This window comes from Cervus elaphus, chromosome X, assembly GCF_910594005.1.
Source record: "Cervus elaphus chromosome X, mCerEla1.1, whole genome shotgun sequence".
Classification (NCBI taxonomy): domain Eukaryota; kingdom Metazoa; phylum Chordata; class Mammalia; order Artiodactyla; family Cervidae; genus Cervus; species Cervus elaphus.
Genome location: NC_057848.1, coordinates 119,955,070 through 119,977,245, shown reverse-complemented (window position 1 = coordinate 119,977,245; position 22,176 = coordinate 119,955,070). Strand labels below are relative to the sequence as shown.

At 41.8% G+C, this 22,176-nt stretch overlaps 1 pseudogene; it reads right to left on the bottom strand.

Moving 5' to 3' along the window:
- Positions 1-998: 998 nt before the first annotated feature.
- Positions 999-21,405, bottom strand: LOC122690457 (annotated as a pseudogene).
- Positions 21,406-22,176: the final 771 nt, after the last annotated feature.

Below are 22,176 nucleotides of genomic sequence, written 5' to 3'. Positions count from 1 at the left end.
GGGACCCCTGACTCATAGTTGTACATCAGTTCTGGAATTTTATACACACAAGCACATGGCAGTATGGCCCTCCAGTCATCAAGCCATTTGCTCACAATGGTAAATGTTGAGATATCCATTGACCCGTGTTCTGGTGGGAAAGATCCCCTGGAGAAGGAAATGGCAACCCACTCCAGTATTCTTGCCTGGAGAATCCCATAGACAGAGGAGCCTGGCAGGCTACAATCCATGGGGTCACAAGAGTTGAACACGACTTAGCGACTAAATCAACACCAGGGCCCTTCAGGTCTAGCAGCACTCTGATGCTTTTGTGAAAAACTTTTGCTTCTGGTTCCAACTTCCCAGATTCCCTACCTCATTACTTCTCACTAGGGCCTTCCCCATATGCTGCCTAGAAGCCAGGCCAGGCTCTGCCACTCTGGAATTCACAGAGCTCTTTCTCATCTTCCCTTACACTGGAGAAATCTCTTTTTTTTTCTTTTGATCTGAGAAAAGCCTCTTTCTTTTCTGTTTCTTCTAAGATGTTTTTTCTTTACTGGTAATTTTTCCCCTCCCTCTGGGACTCAAAGCTCTTGTGAACAAAAGTCATGAAGTGTTGTGGGAAATGTCAATTTTCTGCCCTTCTACAAACCTCCTGGTGGCCAAGAGGGCCAGAACCAGCTACCTGCTTAAGTGAAGATAATAAAAGGAGGAATATATGGAGAGAAAAATATATACAAACGTATTAATCTCTTAAAGTATTATCCAACTATAGAGCAACAGGAACTCTCATACATCATTGGTAGAGGTTTAAATTGGTACAACCTCTCTGGTAAATAATTTTACAGTATCTATTAAAGATGAACATATACATGTCAGAAATAACATCATTAAGTATATAGCAAGTATAAATGAATGCTTATGGCCACCAAAAGACATGCATAGGAGTGGAGTATTCGTAGCAGCACTATTGTTTTTTTTTTCTTTTTTCTTTTTGAAAGGGGACAGGAGTCACTTTTTTATTGACTTGGTTGTGGGTTCTGCAGTAGAGACGTTTTGGGTTTAAGAGCATTCTGCTGCTTCCTGTCTTCTTTCTGCAATTTCTCCTGCTGCCTGAGCTGCCATGCCTGTAATCTAGCATCCACTTCCTGTGACAGCAGTACAACTCATCTCACAAACTTTTCCTTTTGAGTTTATCTTCAAAGCTGGCCTTTCACTGGAGGAGAAGGGTGGCCATCTGCCTAAGATCAGTCTGGGAGCTCCGTAAAGGGCTGGTAGCCAGAGGGGCTGGCAGCAAGGCCCTGCTGGAGTTGCCACTGGCTGCCCATGCGAGCCTTGGGGCTGCAGGGCAGCCTCAGGACACCCAAAGCAGTCATGCTGAGGCACAAGAGCTGAAAGTGGGCACAGTCTCCGTGGCCAAGGGCAACGCTGCGTGGGAAGCTGTGGCAGCAATATTCTTAACAAGCCACACTGAAAACAACCCCAATGTTTATCAACCATAAAATAGATGATATAACATACAATGGAATATTATACAGCAGTGAGAATAAAACAATGTGCAACATGATTGACTCTTCCAAATATAATGTTGAGCTAAGGAAATTAGGCACAAGAAAATTATACAGTATGATTTTATTTATACATAAAGTTTTTTAAATGGCAGAGACAAGCTGTGGTGTTGAGAGTTGGCCTAGTGGTCACCTACAGGAAGAAGGGAAGGGGTAGTATTTTAGAGGAAGCACAAAAGAGGGGCTTTTGGATGCTGGTAATGTTCTGTTTCTTGACCAGGGTAAGTTTAGCTTGTGATAACATCAGTAATACATTAGGCTTAAGACATGGAAACAATAAATATCCATCAGCAGATGAACAGATAAGGAAGTGGTACATATATACAATGGAGTATTACTCAGCCATTAAAAAGAATGAAATAATGCCATTTGCAGCAACGTGGATGGACCTGGAGATTGTCATGTATTAAGTGAAGTAAGTCAGACAGAGAAAGACAAATAACATATGATATCACTTATATGTGGAATCTAAAAAGAAATGATACAAATGAACTTATTTACCAAATAGAAACAGAATCATAATCATAGGAATCAAACTTCCCATTACCAAAGGGGATAGCGGGGAGGGGGAGAGATAAATCAGGAGTTTGGGATTAACATATACACATTATATATAATAAAGAGCTTCCCTGATGGCTCAACAGGTAAAGAATTCGCTTACAGTGCAGGAGACATAGGAGATATTGGTTGGATCCCTGGGTCAGGAAGATCTCCTAGAGGAGAAAATGGCAACACACTCCAGTATTCTTGCCTGAAAAATCCCATAGACAGAGGAACCTGGCAGGCTACAGTTCATAGAGTTGCAAAAAATTTATTTACAAAACAGAAACAGAGTCACAGTCATAGAAAACAAATTTATGGTTACCAAAGGGGATATCAGGGAGGGGGAGAGATAAATCAGGAGTTTGGGATTAGCAAATACACGCTACTATATATAAAATAGGAAAAACAACAAGGACCTACTGTATAGCATAGTGAACTATAGTCAATATTTTATAATAACTTATAATGAAAAAGAATCTGAAAAAAGAATATATATATGTGTATATATATATATATATATATATACATATATATATAAACCTTGCTATACAGTTGAAATGAATACAACTTTGTAAAGTAATTATACTTCCATAAAAATGCATAAAAATAATATATTGGCTAATATTTTTGTGTTTTTGTGTATACAGACAATAAAAAGTAGACAGCTGAATTAAAAAAAAATAGCCTGTCACACCAATTAGCTGACTGTAGCAATAATCCAGGTGGTAAAGAATAATGGCCTGAATAATTTAAGATTGTGAAAATAAGGAGAGAGAGTGAGTGAAAGTCAGTCAGTGGTGTCGGACTCTTTGCAACCCCATGGACTATACAGGGGGTTCTCCTGTATACAGGAACCCTGTATACAGGACTATACAGGAATTCTCCAGGCCAGAATACTGGAGTGGGTATCTTTTCCCTTCTCCAGGGGATCTTCCCAACCCAGGGATCGAACCCAGGTCTCCTGTATTGCAGGCAGATTCTTTACCAGCTGAGCCACAAGGAGGGAGAAGCAAGGATCAATGAATGACTGGATGTGAACAGCATAGAGGGAGAGGAGTCAAAGACAATGCCCAGGATTTGGGCTTGGTTGTTCATTTCTGTTCAGTTGCTAAACTGTGTCTGACTCTTTGCGACCCCATGGACTGAAATACGCCAGGCTCCCCTGTCTTTCACTATCTCCTGGAGTTTGGTCAAATTCATGTCCATTGAGTTGGTGATGCTATCTAACCATCTCATCCTCTGCTGCCTGCTTCTACTTTTGCCTTCAATCTTTCCCAGATCCAGGTTCTTTTCCAAAGAGTCAGCTCTTCGCATCATGTGGCCAAAGTATTGGAGCTTCAGCTTCAGCAATAGTCATTCCAATGGGCTTGGACAACTAGGTAAATAATGGTGGGATTAGTTGAGATAGGGATCATTGGAAGAGGTAAGACTAAAGTGAATGAATAGGTAATGAAGTCTGATTGGCACTTAATGAGCTCATAAGGTCTGTGGGACATTTATGTGGAGAGGCGGTGTGTCATAGGGTTTAAAAGTGAGGGTCGATTTTTGATTTTGGATATAATGTAATAAACACACACCTCTTTATCCTCCACTTAACTTGACTCTAAAACTTGTACAGAATACATGAGCAACTCTTTTGAGAACTCAATACATATCAGCAGACAGATCAGAGAACCATAGAAATAAAAGTAACACCAAACTGGTAGAGAGTTTACCACATTTGTTCATCCAGCATCTCCCACCACAAACTCAACACATTCTAAAAACTGGAAGTGAGCACAGTGATGCAAAAGGAGATCCAGGAGGAAGCCACTAGTTTTGCATGGAGGAGCAAAAAAGGGAAATCCTAAGTTCCAGACAGAGTGCAGGACATACATGGGTGCTTTCTCCCCTTCCCCTTTTTTCTGTTCTCTAGTGCCCCAGTCACCAGGTAGTCCCACAGTGGGGGTGAAGGCAGAGGCAAGGAGCAGCCGGAAATGGGAAATGGCAGAAGCTGGAATTCTGAAGAACTTTCCTTTCTGTTCAATACACCTGCAGCTCTAAGAGGGAGGGGCCTAAACCCAGGGCTTTCATTATTAGTTTCTGTCTACTCCTTCCTAGTCTCCTCCTAGTCCCAGCACAATTCTGGACATGGGTTCTTTCTAGCCGTGAAGAAACCATGAGAACCAAACATGGAAGCCTGGGAAATTAGGAAGTACTGGAACTCAGGAAAGCTGCCAATAAAGCTGTTTACTCTGGACCTCTGGGTGCATTTTAACTGCTCCTAACTAGCATAACGCAGATGGAAAACTGAACTAACAGTACTTTGTGAAGGCCCAAATGACTATTGGTTAGTGAATATATAGGAAAGACCCGCTTAGTGGTGCACAATTTAAAAAACCCTAACTGAAGTTGGAAACACAGCCTCCAGAAGGAACAAAACAAAAATGACAACATTATTCATAGGAGGGAGTGAGGTGGGGTGACTATAAAGGGAGAGCACCAAGGTGTTTAAGGGGATGATAGAACTGTTCTGTATCCTAGAACCAAAAATCAAATGAATAATAGTTTTAAACATAAAATGAACAAATAAAAGTGAAGGCCCTGGAGCCAGACTGCCTGAGTTCAAATTCTGGAACCCTACATACTAGCTGTGTGACCCTAAACAAGTTACCACCACATTGGGCTTCAAGTTTCCTCATTCATTAAATAGGGACAATCATTCCTAATTTAATAAATTAGGAGTTTGGGATTAAGGGATCCATACTGCTATATATAAAGTAGATAAACAATAAAAGTTTACTATACAGCATAGGGAAATATATTCAATATTTTGTAGTAACTTATAATAGGAAAGAATCTGCTATATATGTATATGTTTACAGCTGAATCACTTTGTTGTATAGCTGAAACTAACACAATATTGTAAATCAACTATACTTCAATTAAAAAAATAAAAATAGGGACAATCACAGTTCTTGCCTTCTAGGGAGTCTGTTGTGGTAAAAGTATAATGAGGTAAATGTGCTTAGAACAGTGCCTGACACATGGCATATGTTGAATGAATGCCATAACCAATCAACATAAGGCCCTGGGGCACAGGAGTCGGGTGAGAGGACTCAAGAAATCACCAGGTGAATCACTGTTGGGTGTATTTCAGTGTTTGTAATCCTGAGAAGAGCTGCTGTGACCTTTTATTTTTAAGCCATTCAATCTGCCCAGCCACCACCCTTCTTCACTACCCTTCTGACCTCCTTTCAGTTTTTCATGCAGTTCCTGAGTCTCTGTTTTGGCTCCAGGCCTGCCCTTCAGTTCATTAACTGGTTGTGATCTCTCCAAACTAGTCTCTAAGCTGTTCTTTACCTTGGCTGTATGTCAAAATCTCTCAGACATTCTTCGAAACTACTGGCCTGAGCTCAAAAAATGTCAGTGTTATGAAAGACTAGTGAAAAGGCTGGGGAACTGTTCTAGATGACAGGAGACTAAAGGATAACTCCATGCAATATGTGGATTTTGGAGGGGGTAGAGGAGAATGTCTGAAGAGGCCATTATTAGGATATTTAAGGAAAACTGTATATGAACTATATGTGAAAGAATGTCCTTATTCCTAGGAGATACACACTACAGTACTTGAATATCCTAATGTTTGCAACTAACTTTCAAACGGTTCAGCAAGATAATAGTTATTATGTTATATGATAATAATTACACATTCATCATTTTAGTCAGTTGTGTGCTAGGTAGACAAGCAAGATGGCAAAACATTAATAGTTGGTAAAACTGGATAAAGGGTACTCGTGCTAATTTTATAACTTTCTGCAGGTTTCCATTTTTTTTTCAAAATAAGAAGGAGTGATAGACCATCTCTTAAAGATTTTTTTCAAAACACACATGCCTGTGTTGCATTCCTGAGTAAAGAAGACTTTCCCTGGGTGGGATCTAGGAATCTGCATTTTAAAAGTTCTGGGATCCCCCTCTCCCCAGAAAAGAAGCACCATAGAGAAACTTCATCTCAGACACACCTCTAACTCCTCTGGCTCTTGGTTTCCTTCAGGACCCAAACCTCAACACTAGCTCTGTTTGGCAATGTTCCAGCTGGGCCTTCCTCCAGACCTTTGCAGAGCTGGTGCAGCTAGGGAGCGGGAGTGGTGAGAAGAGGTGAGGGTGGATCTCTGTGTACTCCAACATTCATCACAGGAGCAGATAAAGAGGGTTCCATGAGAGACTGAGAAGGAAGGCCAGGGAAATAAGATGAAAACCCCAAGAGTATACTCAAAGGTGGATAAAGATACATGACAAATTCTAGGAGTGCCTGCTCCACAAGAAGCATCAGGGTGAGAAGTAAGTTTCTGTATCAGTGCAGAAGTGGGCCCTTTGTTGCCAGAAGAGATTTTCCTGGTAAGCCCCTTCTTCCCTACATCAGACAGTCCCCCCCCCCTACAGGGCTGGCTGACAGGAACCTGAGATCTCAGACAGGAGAAATCTCTTTTTTCAAAAGCAAGGTTTCTGGGAGACAAATGCTATCAAACCCCTCGAGAGGAAGATTTGCAGGTCAGTGTGTTTGACTTTGCTTCTCCCTCCTGCTGAGTTTGGAACAGGATTTATAGTTTCTGGGAAGTGTTGTGTGAAACCCCTTCAGGGTCAGAAAAAATACACCCATTTGTCATTTGTGGGTGGGGGGGGGCATGGAATCTAGAGTTGACTGTTCGTTCCTAGCATCTGGTGAGAGTGAGTGTGTGAAATACGGACAGTGAACAAAGTGCAGCCATAGGGAAGGCAAGTTAAAAACCCTTCTCTTTACCAGTTGGCTCCATCACAGCAGAGGTTTTCCTGTCAGTCATCCTTACCTCTGCCACCTGCCTTACAAGGGATGTATTGGCCCGGGTGTGGATAAATTCTTTTAACAATCACTAAAGTCCAGTGAAGTTGGCATTTTAAAAATGAAAAATGAAAGGGAGGAACAACCAGAAATAAACAAAGGAAGTAAATAACAGTTGAGCAGCACTCCATCCAATACATTTGTCCCACAGCAGACCAAGTGAACATTCCAGAACATAAATCTCACCCTGAAACTGCCGGGCTCCAACCTTTCAAATGGTTTCACATTGACCTTAGAAGTGAGTCCAAAATTTCAAACAAGATATACAAGGTCCTTTGCAATCAGATGCCAGCTGACTTTTCTAGCTTTATCACCCACCAGCTCCCCTTCACACATTCTGCATTCCAGCTACATATGTCTCCCCAGTTCCTAAACAAGCCACATTCTATTCATCTCTGAACTTTTGCACATGTATGGCCACCTACCAGTCACTTAAATCAAGCACAACAGTTAAGAGTACAAACTCAAAAAAAAAAAAAAGAGTACAAACTCCAGAATCAGGCTGCCTATTGTGGGCAAGTTTCTGATTTTCTTTGCCTTCATTTCTTCAGTTGCAAAATGGGGTTTCCAACAGGGGTGCCATGAAGATCAGATGAAAAACCTGGCACAGAATCAGCATACAACCCACATTAGCTGTTACTCAACAAAACATCGATTGGCCAACTGCCCAAGAAGTGGGGGGCCCTTTTCATCCATTTATTATTACATGTTACTTCCAGTCTAGAGGAAGGACAGACATGTAAACAGGATGTTATAATACAGCATGATCAAAGTGAGGATAGAGCTCTGTGAGCCACAAGGAGCAACTCGTGGGGGCCTTCCCTTCCACTCTTTCCTCAGCTGGATTCACGTCATATGATATCTCAAATTCAGTTTTCAGCCAGGCCCTGAGGCTTGAGGAAGATAGGAAAAAGTAAAGAATTTCAAACCTAGGGCTGGCATTCAGACTTTAGGCACCAGTACAACCCTGTTAGCTGTTAAAATATTGAAATAACTTTCATACTCATTGGTAAAGGCCCTAAGCACCCCAAGTATTCCATAATGCCTCCTCCCCCTCTGCCTCGTGCAGCCTGATTCTTGGAAACATTGAATGGACACCATCAGGGACCACACTTGTTCCGCAAAGAGCACATGCATGCCAACTTGTCTGGAGTTGTTTCACTCTGGTTTCTCCCCCATCCTTCAGGACCCACCCCCCAAGTAGTGGGTTTGGGGACTGTGAAAAAATGTGAATTACCAGTTTGTCCCCTGAGGATGCATTTTGAGTATCTCCTCTGAACTTAGGGGTATTGCCTGTTCCATGAGTCCCAGGAGTTTTGTCTGCTTGTTTGTTGAGATGCCTGCTGCTTTGGGGTATCTTTTGACCTTCTTGTGGACCTTGGCTTATGCCTGCAATACCCTTTGGAAATCTCTGCCCATCCACCAGCTTGGATTCCTTCCAGCCAACCATCCACTCCACACCAGAGGTTCCTGTCACCTCCTAGATATGTCTACTCCATTCTGCACTACACTGGGACTTATCCTGACATGTGGCATAATGGACAAGGTCTTGGTATTCTATGAAGCAGAACAGAATGGGGGTTTAGGAGCCAGTATTATCTGTGTTTGAATGCCAACTCTACCACTTCTAACTGTGTAAACTTGGGCAAGTTCTTCAGATTCTCTGGGTCTCAGTTGTCTCATCTTTAAAATGGGATAATAAGAGTACCTACCTCATAAGGTTGTTGGGAGTACTAAAGGACAACATAGTGGAAAGCACTTAGATGAATGCCTGGCACATAGTAAAAGTTCAGATATTTATTATTTTGCATGGAAATTTTAATGAGCACATTTAGGTATATTTTTCAACATTTTCACTTTGTTTGTTGACCCTTTGATCTGTACAACAGCTCCAGAGAGGTAAATATTGAAAGGTATTGGCTAGCATCTCGATTTTGGGGATGAGGAAATTGATACTTATCTGCTATATTTAGTGATGAAGTGATATAAATGGCCATGGTTAATTACAAAGTTTCGGATTCCCCAATTAGTTATTTGTCCCCATCAGGGAACACTGAAAGAGGTAGGTTGCTATTCATTCAAGAAATGTTTTTTGAAGAGATACAGACATAGATAACAAATGCATAGACACCAAAGAGGAAAGGGGGGGTGGGAGGACTTGGCAGATTGGAATTGACAGATATACACTATTGATACAATGTATAAAATGGATAACTAATGAGATAGTTATACTGTAGAGCACAGGGAACTCCACCTAATGCACTGTGGTGACTTGAATGGGAAGGAAGTCCAAAAAGGAGGGATATATGTATATGTATGGCTGATTCATTTTGCTGTAGAGTAGAAACTAACACAGCATTGTAAAGCAACTATGCTTCAATTTCTGAAATAAATTTGGAAAATTTATCTCCAAAAAATTTTTTAAGAAAATAAAGGACTTCCCTGGTAGTATACTGGATAAGAATCCATCTGCTAATGCAGGTAACAGGGGTTTGATCCCTGGTCTAGGAAGATTCCACATGCCACAGAGCAACTAAGCCTGTGTGCCATAGCTACTGAGCCCTGTGCGCTGCAACTACTGAAGCCTGTGCGCCTAGAGCCTGTGCTCTGCAACAAGAGAAGCCATCACATTGAGAAGCCCGTGCACTGTATGAAGAGTAACCCCTGCTTGCCCCAACTAGAGAAAGCCCATGTGCAGCAACAAAAACCCAGTGCAATCAAAAATAAATAAATAAAAATACAAAAATATGTGTTGAATGGCTGCTATGTACCAGGCACAGTGCTGGGCACTGAGAATACAGTAGTGAACAAAACAGGTAGGTCCCTGTGCTCCTGGTGTTACTATTCTGGTGGGAAGAGACAGTCAATAGGCAAATAAATAATGATGAAAAGGATGTATCAATTAGTGTGATGAAAATAAAGCAGAGTCATATAATAAAGAGTAACTATGGGAGACAGGATGGTGGAGGAAGGCTTTTCTGAGAGGAGACTTTTATGACAAGAAAGAGGTGAGCTGAAAAACCTTCTCCCTTTGGATATGTAGCTGGGATCGGGGAGGGAAGTTCTGATAAAGAGAGAGCTTCCAAAGTTCTGCTCTGAGTCACCACAGACAAGTAGAAGGAGCAGGAGGGAGGGCTGCTCTTTAAAGGTATCTCATTAAAGGTAAACAATAGAATGGGAAAGACTAGAGATCTCTTCAAGAAGATTAGAGACACCAACGGAACGTTTCATGCAAAGATGGGCTCAATAAAGGACAGAAATGGTATGGACCTAACAGAAGCAGAAGATATTAAGAGGTGGCAACAATACACAGAAGAACTATACAAAAAAGACCTTCATGACCCAGATAATCACAATGGTGTGATCACTCCCCTAGAGCCAGACATCCTGGAATGTGAAGTTAAGTGGGCCTTAGGAAGCATCACTACAAACAAAGCTAGTGGAGGTGATGGAATTCCAGTTGAGTTATTTCAAATCCTAAAAGATGATGCTGTGAAAGTGCTGCACCCAATATGCTAACAAATTTGGATAACTCAGCAGTGGCCACAGGACTGGAAAAGGCCAGTTTTCCTTCCAATCCCAAACAAGGCAATGCCAAGAATGGCCAAACTACCGTACAATTGCACACATCTCACACGCTAGTAAAGTAATGCTCAAAATTTTCCAAGCCAGGCTTCAACAGTACGTGAACTATGAACTTCCAGATGTTCAAGCTGGTTTTAGAAAAGGCAGAGGAAACAGAGATCAAAATGCCAACATCCACTGGATCATCGAAAAAGCAAGAGAGTTCCAGAAAAACATCTATTGCTGCTTTATTGACTATGCCAAAGCCTTTGACTGTGTGGATCACAATAAACTGTGGAAAATTCTGAAAGATATGGGAATACCAGACCACCTGACCTGCCTCTTGAGAAACCTGTATGCAGGTCAAGAAGCAACAGTTAGAACTGGACATGGAACAACAGACTGGTTCCAAATAGGAAAAGGAGTACGTCAAGGCTGTATATTGTCACCCTGCTTATTTAACTTATATGCAGAGTACATCATGAGAAACGCTGGGCTGGATGAAGCACAGGCTGGAATCAAGGTTTCCAGGAGAAATATCAATAACCTCAGATGTATAGATGACACCACACTTATGGCAGAAAGTGAAGAAGAACTAAAGAGCCTCTTGATGAAAGTGAAAGAGGAGAATGAAAGAGTTGGCTTAAAGCTCAACATTCAGAAAACTAAGATCATGGCATCTGGTCCCATCACTTCATGACAAATAGATGGGGAAATAGTGGAAACAGTGGCTGACTTTATTTTGGGGGGCTCCAAAATCACTGCAGATGGTGATTGCAGCCATGAAATTAAAAGACACTTACTCCTTGGAAGAAAAGTTATGACCAAACTAGACAGCATATTAAAAAGCAGAGACATTACTTTGCCAACAAAGGTCAGTCTAGTCAAGGCTATGGTTTTTCCAGTAGTCATGTATGGATATGAGAGTTGGACTATAAAGAAAGCTCAGCACCAAAGAATTGATGCTTTTGAACTGTGGTGCTGGAAAAGACCCTTGAGAGTCCCTTGGACTGCAAGGAGATCCAACCAGTCCATCCTAAAGGAAATCAGTCCTGAATATTCACTGGAAGGACTGGTGTTGAAGCTGAAACTCCAATACTTTGGCCACCTGATGAGAAGAGCTGACTCATTTGAAAAGACCCTGATGCTGGGAAAGATTGAAGGTGGGAGGAGAAGGGGACGACAGAGGATGAGATGGTTGGATGGCATCACCGACTCAATGGACATGAGTTTGAGTAAACTCTGGGAGTTGGTGATGGACAGGGAGGCCTGGTGTGCTGCAGTCTATGTGGTCGCAAAGAGTCGTACATGACTGAGAGACTGAACTGAACTGAACTGACAGTCTGAAGTCAGAAAGACTTGCTGAATTGGAAACTTTCTGGAAAGAGGCAGAAGAACGAAAAACTTGTGAGCAGTGTAGGGAATTTTTTTCCTAAGGTATTAACTTTGCTGCTGCTGCTGCTAAGTCGCTTCAGTTGTGTCTGACCCTGTGCGACCCCATAGACGGCAGTCCACCAGGCTCCCCCGTCCCTGGGATTCTCCAGGCAAGAACCTTAGATATATTTAAAAATATAATTCCCTGGTGGTTCAGACAGTAAAGAAGCTGCTTGCAATGCAGGAGACTTAGGTTTAATCCCTAGGCTAGGAAGGTCCCCTGGAGGAGGGCATGGCAACCCACTGCAGTATTCTTGCCTGGGAAATCCCATGGACAGAAGAGCCTGGTGGGCTACAATCCATGAGGTTGCAAGAGTCAGACATGACTGAGTTACTAACAGTTACTTATATTTTAAAATATATATATATATAATATATGTATTGATATATATTAGGAAGAATTATATATATTAGGAAGCATCACTATGAACAAAGCTAGTGGAGGTGATGGGATTCCAGCAGAGCTATTTCAAATCCTAAATGATGATGCTGTTAAAGTGCTGCACTCAACATGCCAGCAAGTTTGGAAAACTCAGCAGTGGCCACAGGACTGGCAAAGGTCAGTTTTTGTTATAATCCCAAAGAAGGGCAATGCCAAAAATATTCAAACTACTGCACAATTGCACTCATTTCACATGCTAGCAAGGTGATTCTCAAAATCCTTCAAGTTAGGCTTCAATAATATGTGAACTGAGAACTTCCAGATGTAAAAGGTGGGTTTAGAAAAGGCAGAGGAGTCAGAGATCAAATAGCCAACATCTGTTGGATCATAGAAAAATCAAGAGAATTCCAGAAAAACATCTGCTTCACTGACTACACTAGATCTTTTGACTGTGTGGATCACAACAAGCAGGAGGAGGAGGCAGGATTGAAGGCAGGAGGAGAAGGGGATGACAGAGGATGAGATGGTTGGATGGCATCACCGCCTCAATGGACGTGAGTTTGAGCAAACTCCAGGAGATGGTGAAGGACAGGGAAGCCTGGTATGTTGCAGTCCATGGGGTTGCAAAGAGTTGGATACAACTGAGTGACTGAACAATGATATATATTTTAAAATAAATTATTGATATAATTTAGATAGAATAATGTTCACTAACTTTAAGTGTGCAATTTGATCAGTCTTGAGAAATACATACTCCTGTGTTAAATGTATACATATCTCTTATCAAGATATATAGTTGACATTTCCATAACTCTAAAATGTTCCCTCATGAACCTTTGGAATCAACTGTGGTCATCTGGTCAGCTATTTTGTAGACTGTCCCTCAATTAAGGTTTATCTGGTAGTTTCTCATAATTAGATTGCTGTTATGGGTTTTTGGCAAGAATGCCACAGAGGTGACATGCCCGTCTGTTGATGTTATATCAGGGGGTGCATTATATAAATATGTCTTCACTGATAATGTCAACCTTGATCACATAATTAAGGTGTTACTGGTAGGCTCATCAATTGGAAAGTTGCTCTTTCCCCTTGGCAAGTAATAGCTATCTTGAGGGAGATACTTTGAGATCATCCCAAAAAATTTAAATTGGCATTATATGAAACATATATTGAATTAGAAAGTGTTTTGTTTTTTACTTAATTTTACTAGTCAGGAGCATGGCCTATTTTTCTATTTATCTGTTTTTCCTTTCTTTTACTCATTCATGTATTATAGTTGTTTAATAAACATGGATTTGGAATTATTGGGAAGACAGTGTAATAGAAAGGAAAAAACGTAGGATTTGGCATGAGGCAAACCTGGATTTGAATCCCAACTCTCCTGCTTACTGATTGTATGACTTTTAAAAGGGTCTTTAAAACTGACCTGCTAATTTCACAGCTGTATAAAACAGATAATAACAAACCATCACACAAAGTTTTTAAAAGTACTGTCTGGCACTCAATAAGTGCTCTGTAAATATCATTTCTTGCCTTCTTTAATATCTAGGTGTTTAATATTATTGTCACTATGGTAATTAGCCTTTCTTCTTTCTGGCTGGGTGGCTCTAGGATATAGAAATTCAGTCGATTCTTTCATATTTTTTCATGTTCTGACACCACAGAGACCTTAGTGCAGGGGAGCTGCTGGACTTTTTACATGTCTTCAAGTCAGTGGGGAGAAAAGCAACTGGAATTGTTTTATAGTTGATGGCAAACTCTTACAGCTCACAAGTGTTTTCTATCCTATACTTTTTCAAAGCTTATTCATTACCTCTTGTATTTGGGGATTTGATTTTCATGGATGTACAAACATATCTTTTGCTAATGTGTCATTTTTATTTCTACTGCCCCTATATTTCTATTTTTTACTTATTTTTCTCCTTTAATTATCTGAACTATTTTTAACTAGAATTTTAATCAGGGCAATCTTGTGTGCTACTTGTTTTTAACCAGGATTAATCTAATTCAAGCTTTGGTTTGGACAGATATGTTATTGTTGTTTAGTCGCTAAGATGTGTCTGACTCTTTTGTGACCCCACGGACTGTAGCCCACCGGGGTCCTCTGTCTGTAGAACTTTCCAGGAAAGAATACTGGAGTGGATTACCATTTCCTTCGCCAAGGGATCTTCCTGGCCCAGGGATTGAACCCGCATCTCCTGTCTCTTACATTGGCAGGTGGATTCTTTACCAATGAGCCACCAGAGAAGCCCTTGGAAAGATATACTCAAGCAAGAGAGAGAGCATGCAATACCCCTTTCCTCATCCTTGATTTTTTTTAAAGGTTTAAGTGAAGCTTTGCCTTTCAGTTTTTTTGTTCTTGCTCCAAATTTTATTTCTCCTTTCCTAAGCTTGTTTGATTTGTTATTTGTTCCTTCCCTAAGTTCTTTAGGCAGTAATCCATTGTTGCTTTTTTGTACTGATGCAGGCTTTCAGGGCTATACATTCTCTAAATACTGCCTTGGCAATCTCTCATAAAGTGGTCCCCCCCATAAAATGTCTTACCAGTTTTTCCTTTTACCTCGTGTTCATTATGTTTTGGTCTGGCATTATTACTAATCCTTCGTATCACAGTTTTTGACATTTTGATATCCTACATTAATTGTGATTTCTAAATGATGCATTAAAATTATTGATTTAGGGAATGTGGGATTAGCAGAGGCAAATGATTATATACACGATGAATAAACAACAAGGTCATACCATACAGCACAGGGAACTATATTCAATGTCCTATGATAAACCATAATGGAAAAGAACATGAAAAAGAATATGTGTGTGTGTGTGTGTGTGTGTGTGCTTAGTCACTCGGTCGTGTCTGAGTCTTTGCAATGCCATGGGCTATAGCCCACAGGCTCCTCTGTCGATGGGGAATATCCAGGCAAGAATACTGGAGAGGGTTGCCATGCCCTCCTCCAGGGGATTTCCCCTCCCCAGGGATTGAACTCAGGTCTCCCACACTGCGGGCAGATTCTTTACCATCTGAGTCATCAGGGAAGCCCAAGGATACTGGAGTGGGTAGCCTATCCCTTCTCTAGGAAAACTTCCTAACGTAGGGATTGAACCAGGGTCTCCTGCATTGGAAGTGGATTCTTTACCAGCTGAGCTATCCGAGAAGCCCAATCTGAGTCACTTTGCTGTACAGCAGAAATTAACACAACATTGTAAATGAACTCTACTTCAATTAATTTTTTAAAAGAACATTTTGATCACTGAGTTTTTTTTTTTTTGGTGTCCCCCTCAAATTTTGCCCCTGAGGCAAATGCCTCTCTTTGCCTCACCTCAGCCTAGGCCTGACCCTGTGATAACCTCTCAGATGAGTTCCGCTCACAACTTTGTGAAATGGAGGCCAGATGTTCAGAAAGAATAAAACTGTCAGAAATATCAAACCAGTGATGATGCCTGCCAGGAAATAATCATGTTTTCCTTCTCCTACTCCTGTCATCCCTCTCCTACTATTTGCTAGGCTTTCAGCTCAGCAGAAGCCCTTGTCCTTTTCTAGCTGCTGACACTGAGCACAGCCACATTGCTAATAGGATGCCTGGGATCACTTCTCCATTTAGAGAGGTGAAAGGCCAGGGTCTCACCCTCCAGGAATAAACCCAAGGACTGTTGAGCTCGTCCAGACTCTTGTCAGGGCCCTTTCTGGCCCAAAACATTCCTTTCTCTGCTGGAGTCTGTCAGCTCTGGCAAAAATCAAGTTTCCTCACCCTGATCTTACCTCATCCACACAAGTTTTCCTGAGAAATTATGGAAGAGAAACTCTTAGAATCCTCAAATATCAGAGTTGGAAGGGCCTTTAGAGACCATTTTGCCCCAATGCACCTCATTTAACAGAACATATAGCTTCCTTTGCTCTATTTCCATGTTCCAAAGAATCCCCAAGGCCGCCTCATAATAAAAATCAAGAGTAAGTCAAGAGCCAAGTTAATCAATAAAGTAAATTACTATGGGACCCAGCTGTGCTCAGGGAGGATTGAGTCATCAGAAATGTAGCCCTGGTCCCAGGATTTGTTTATTAAGGATTTTCTTCAAGGACAAAGAGAAGGATCTGTGGTGGCTCAACTCCAAAACTTTTCATGGAGTGGGGATATGACTGGAAAACATTTGATTAACTTTATCAGGGCTGGGGAGTTTTTAAATTCCTGCTTTGAAGAGGCCTGCCTTTACTTCTGGCTGGTCCAGGCATTGTGAAGAAGTTGTCAAAGTTAGTCTCTGTGCTTCTTCAGTTCAGTTCAGCTCAGTCGCTCAGTCGTGTCCGACTCTTTGTGACCCCTTGAACGCCAGGCCTCCCTGTCCATCACAAACTTCCGGAGCCTACTCAAACTCATGCCCATTGAGTCGGTGATGCCATCCACCCATCTCATCCTCTGTCGTCCCCTTCTCCTCCTGCCCCCAATCCCTCCAAGCATCAGGGTCTTTTCCAATGAGTCCACTCTTTGCATCAGGTGGCCAAAGTATTGGAGTTTCAGCTTCAGCATCAGTCCTTCCAATGAACACCCAGGACTTATCTCCTTCAGGATGGACTGGTTGGATCTCCTTGCAGTCCAAGGGACTCTCAAGAGTCTTCTCCAACACCATAGTTCAAAAGCATCAATTTTTCAGTGCTCAGCTTTCTTCACAGTCCAACTCTCACATCCATACATGACCACTGGAAAAACCATAGCCTTGACCAGACGGACCTTTGTTGGCAAAGTAATGTCTCTGCTTTTTAATATGCTATCTAGGTTGGTCATAACTTTCCTTCCAAGGAGTAAGCATCTTTCAATTTCATGGCTGCAATCACCATCTGCAGTGATTTTGGAGCCCCCCCCCCAAAAAAGTCTGACACTGTTTCCACTGTCTCCCCATCTATTTGCCATGAAGTGATGGGACCAGATGCCATGATCTTAGTTTTCTGAATGTTGAGCTTTAAGCCAACTTTTTCACTCTCCTCTTTCACTTTCATCAAGAGGCTTTTTAGTTCCTCTTCACTCTCTGCCATAAGGGTGGTGTCATCTGCATATATGAGGTTATTGATATTTCTCCCGGCAATCTTGATTCTAGCTTGTGCTTCTTCCAGCCCAGCGTTTCTCATGATGTACTCTGCATATAAGTTAAATAAGCAGGGTGACAATATACAGCCTTGATGTACTCCTTTTCCTATTTGGAACCAGTCTGTTGTTCCATGTCCAGTTCTAACTGTTGCTTCCTGACCTGCATACAGGTTTCTCAAGAGGCAGGTCAAGTGGTCTGGTATTCCCATCTCTTTCAGAATTTTCCACAGTTTATTGTGATCTACACAGTCAAAGGCTTTGGCATAGTCAATAAAGCAGAAATAGATGTTTTTCTGGAACTCTCTTGCTTTTTCGATGATCCAGCGGATGTTGGCAATTTGATCTCTGTTTCCTCTGCCTTTTCTAAAACCAGCTTGAACATCTGGAAGTTCTCGGTTCACATATTGCTGAAGCCTGGCTTGGAGAATTTTGAGCATTACTTTACTAGCGTGTGAGATGAGTGCAATTGTGCAGTAGTTTGAGCATTCTTTGGGATTGCCTTTCTCAGGGATTAGAATGAAAATGGACCTTTTCCAGTCTTGTGGCCACTGCTGAGTTTTCCAAATTTGCTGGCATATTGAGTGCAGCACTTTCACAGCATCATCTTTCAGGATTTGAAATAGCTCAACTGGAATTCCATCACATCCACTAGCTTTGTTCATTGTGATGCTTTCTAAGGCCCACCTGACTTCACATTCCAGGATGTCTGGCTCTAGGTGAGTGATCATACCATTGTGATTATCTGAGTCGTGAAAATCTTTTTTGTACAGTTCTATGTATTCTTGCCACCTCTTCTTAATATCTTCTGCTTCTGTTAGGTCCATACCATTTCTGTCCTTTATTGAGCCCATTTTTGCATGAAATGTTCCCTTGGTGTCTCTAATCTTCTTGAAGAGATCTCTAGTGTTTCCCAATCTGTTGCTTTCCTCTATTTCTTTGCATTGATTGCTGAGGAAGGCTTTCTTATCTCTCCTGGTTATTCTTTGGAACTCTGCATTCAAATGGGAATATCTTTCCTTTTCTCCTTTGCTTTTTGCTTTTCTTCTTTTCACAGCTATTTTTAAGGCCTCCTCAGACAACCATTTTGCCGTTTTGCATTTCTTTTCCATGGGGATGGTCTTGATCCCTGTCTCCTGTACAATGTCACATCCATAGTTCATCAGGCTCTCTATCAGATCTAGTCCCTTAAATCTAATTTGGCCTTGGAGTAGGAATGAAGCAGGGCAAAGGCTAATAGAGTTTTGCCAAGAGACAAATATCAGAAATAGATAGCTTGCCCAAGATTCTCAACTTGTGGCTTGTATAATCCTTTATGTTTTCTTGACTTCTTGGATATTTGCATATGAATCAAATGGTTTTCTATCATAGGCATGATCCTAAACTATTTTTAGAAATCAATCCAATTGTTGGGTTTGTGGCCAGTTAACCTGTGTCTAGTCCTTCTGGGTTATCTTGGTGAATTCCTGTACTCCAAGGCTCTAATTGGTTGGCCCTGAGAAAATTTACCTTAAAAGGAAAATTATAGTTATGTTCAGGTCACTGTTGATATTACCAGATGGCATTCCCTCACCTGGCCAATTAATGCCTGCTCTGACTCTGGCTATAAATATGTTTTCTTCTATTACTTAAGCTCAACCAAAGCAACAAGCGAAGTTTCAGCCAAGGAATAAAATCTCCCACAATTACGGGATGGATTTATGTAGATAACACCAAGCCATGGTAATTTAAGTTTAAAGTCTCTATGTTGGGAACAATTAAATCATACTAAGGGTAATTAGTCTAGTGCTTAGTTGCTCAGTCTTGTCCGACTCTTTGTGACCCCATGGACTGTAGCCTGCCAGGACCCTCTATCCATGGGGATTCTACAGCCAAGAATATTGGAATGTGTTGCCATGCCCTTCTCCAGGGGATCTTCTCAACCCAGGGATCAAACCCAGGTCTCCCACATTGCAGGTGGATTCTTTTCCATCTGAACCACCAGAGAAGCCCAATCAGTCTAGTAACACTAAGAAACTGGGCTGTGTGCATTGTGGACAATGCCAATATATAATTTCTCTGAAAGATCAAGATTGGAACAGAATAGACCAAGTCAGATGATGTGGGATATTACTGGGATGGAAGTTCTTGACTTAATTATTACTTATGATTTATATTTCACCTGTTTTATAAAATTGATCTTTCTTACATTACCAAGTGTGTTACTGAGCCTCTGATACAATAATATATAGTTCCATATGAGATCAGTGATTGTAAGTGTAACTCTAGTTTTGGGAACAACAAGAGGAAATATTTTCCTAGGCCAGAAGAGGCTTATATAGGCAGGTGGTCCAGAGAATTTTGGATATTGTTTTATGGCCTAGTCCACTAACAACACATTGAGTTACCTTTGCCACACCTGGGAAAGAACATTCCCAGCACTGTGGGATAAAATGGTCATGAAATGTGCCCCCTCCCACCTCCCCGCAAACCATGGTCAGATTTATTACTATGAAGAGGCCCTGGCCATCTGCCTCTGCAAAGATTGAATCATGGCCACTGTAGTTGCTGACCTTCAACACCCCCTGAAAGGAGTTCAGGGTGGAGATCAAGAATGAGGCACTCTTTGGAGAGTTAGATATTTTCAGGGGAAGATTTTATGAGCCCCAATTCTTAAAACTTCTTATACCTAGAGAAATACTAACATGGTTAACAGTGACATCTGCTTTGGCTATTGAGAATATTACAAATAAAAGTCAAAATTGTGTAGTTATGGTTCAGACATCTAAGGAAATAACTAGGTAACACTACACATGTAATTTCAGGCAAGTCCTTGTATTGCTAAGAACTTGAATTTTCTGAGCTGTGTTTGATTTGGATGCCACTGGATGCCACCGACATTCTCAAAACAATGTCTGCTGGAAGCTAGTAACTGCAACCTTACTTTTTAAATGTCTCCTCTTGTAACCATTACATTTCTAGACAAGGAAATTGCTTTAGATCATACATTAACAGAAAGAGGAGAGATGTATGATAACCAATAGGCCCTGTTTGTGATGGTGGTTTCATCCTAAGCCTTGTCTGACTCTTTGTGACCCCATAGCACCTATAATCTATATGTTAACACTCCATTAAAAGTTAAAACCTACTCATAAAACTAGACAACTGGCTACCTGGCTACAAGTCTCCCCAAAGTGCCAGGTCCAGACTGGGTTTTAGGCTTATTCCCCTGAAAAGAAATGAAATTTGTCTATTAAAATTCCACTTGTCATTCTTCCAACTATTTGTAATTTGGTCTGTTACACCACAATCGCAGTCAAGGGATTGAGATTTTAATCATACAAGACTCAGATCCAGCACCTGGAAATCAGAAATACTTTCAATTCAATGTCTGTTCTCCAAATTGAGCCAGCACTATGTTCCATCTTGACAGGAAGTTGCCAGAGCCATAGTTGCCCAGTTCCCTGAATTAAAACTGAGCAAGACTCTGGGGCTCTGGACTACAAAGCCTTTCTGTGTCCCCAGTTTTTTTTTGTAGGATATAGGCTTCATTCAACCTCCTGACCTTCCCTGAGTTCCAAAGGGCAGATTCAAACAGTTGCTAATCAGAGAAGGGAGGGGATACAGAAATAGGGGAGGAGCAGTCAAGTGGCGTTACAGCCTTGGGACAGGATCCTAGTTCAGAATCAAGGAATATGCATAACAATATCTTTGAGTTATGTAGAACTGGGACCCCACCCAGGTGGAGGATGGGAACTTCAAGCTGAATGCTAGATTCCTGGAGCACTATAAGATTCACTGGAGAAGGAAATGGCAAACCACTCCAGTATTCTTGCCTGGAAAATCCCGTGGATAGAGGACCCTGGCGGGCTATAGCCCATGGGATGGCAAGAGTCGGACACGGCTTAGTGACTAAACCACCACCACCACCCTATTACTTCACCACCAACCATTCAGAAGAAAGTCACCCCCTGCAGCCCTCATGCCAAATTTTGCCTTCGTTTTCTGGGGCCCGGTGATGACCATCCTGTTAGGCCTCCTGTTTGGCTCCTGTCTGTTTCATCTCTGACAGGGTCCAACAGTTTCAGGCTAAATTGTTGTTACTATGAGGGTGAATGTTGGTTTTAGGCACAGAATACCTCTATTTAGGTCAGGTGGAGAGAGACTTCTGCTCTACTAGGCAGGGCTACGTATGCCCACTGTCAGCTGAAAGTAACTACAGGAGAACCGGCCCTCTGCCCCAATTCCCAATAAGTATCTTGAGTATAGGGCTTCCGTTATGGCTCAGCTGGTAAAGAATCTGCCTGCAATGTGGGACACCTGGATTCAATCCCTGGGCTGGGAAGATCCCCTGGAGAAGGGAAAGGCTACCCACTCTGTTAGGGGAAGCACACTGACTAAAACCGCCCACCCTGACCAGACACCATAGTAACCATTTGCATGAGTTGTTTTACACGAGAGGAGGTCCTGGTAAGGAACAGGGAACTAATAAGCCACCACCAACCGGAAGAGTTCTGGAAAGGTCGAAAGGGGACACCACATGTCTGACCACCTCCCAGAATCCTTCTCACTGGCATCCATCTTGGCTGAACAAGGCCTGCACCACCAGGAAGGACTCAGAGTCAGAATGATTGGCTGAAAACAACCCAGAAACTAATCCTATCACCATAAAACTTTAGACTGTGAGCCACATGGCAGAGCAGTTCTCCTGGGTTTCCTTACCCTACTGTTCTCCACCCACGCACCCTTTCCCAATAAAATCTCTTGCTTTGTCAGCATATGTGTCTCCTCAGACAA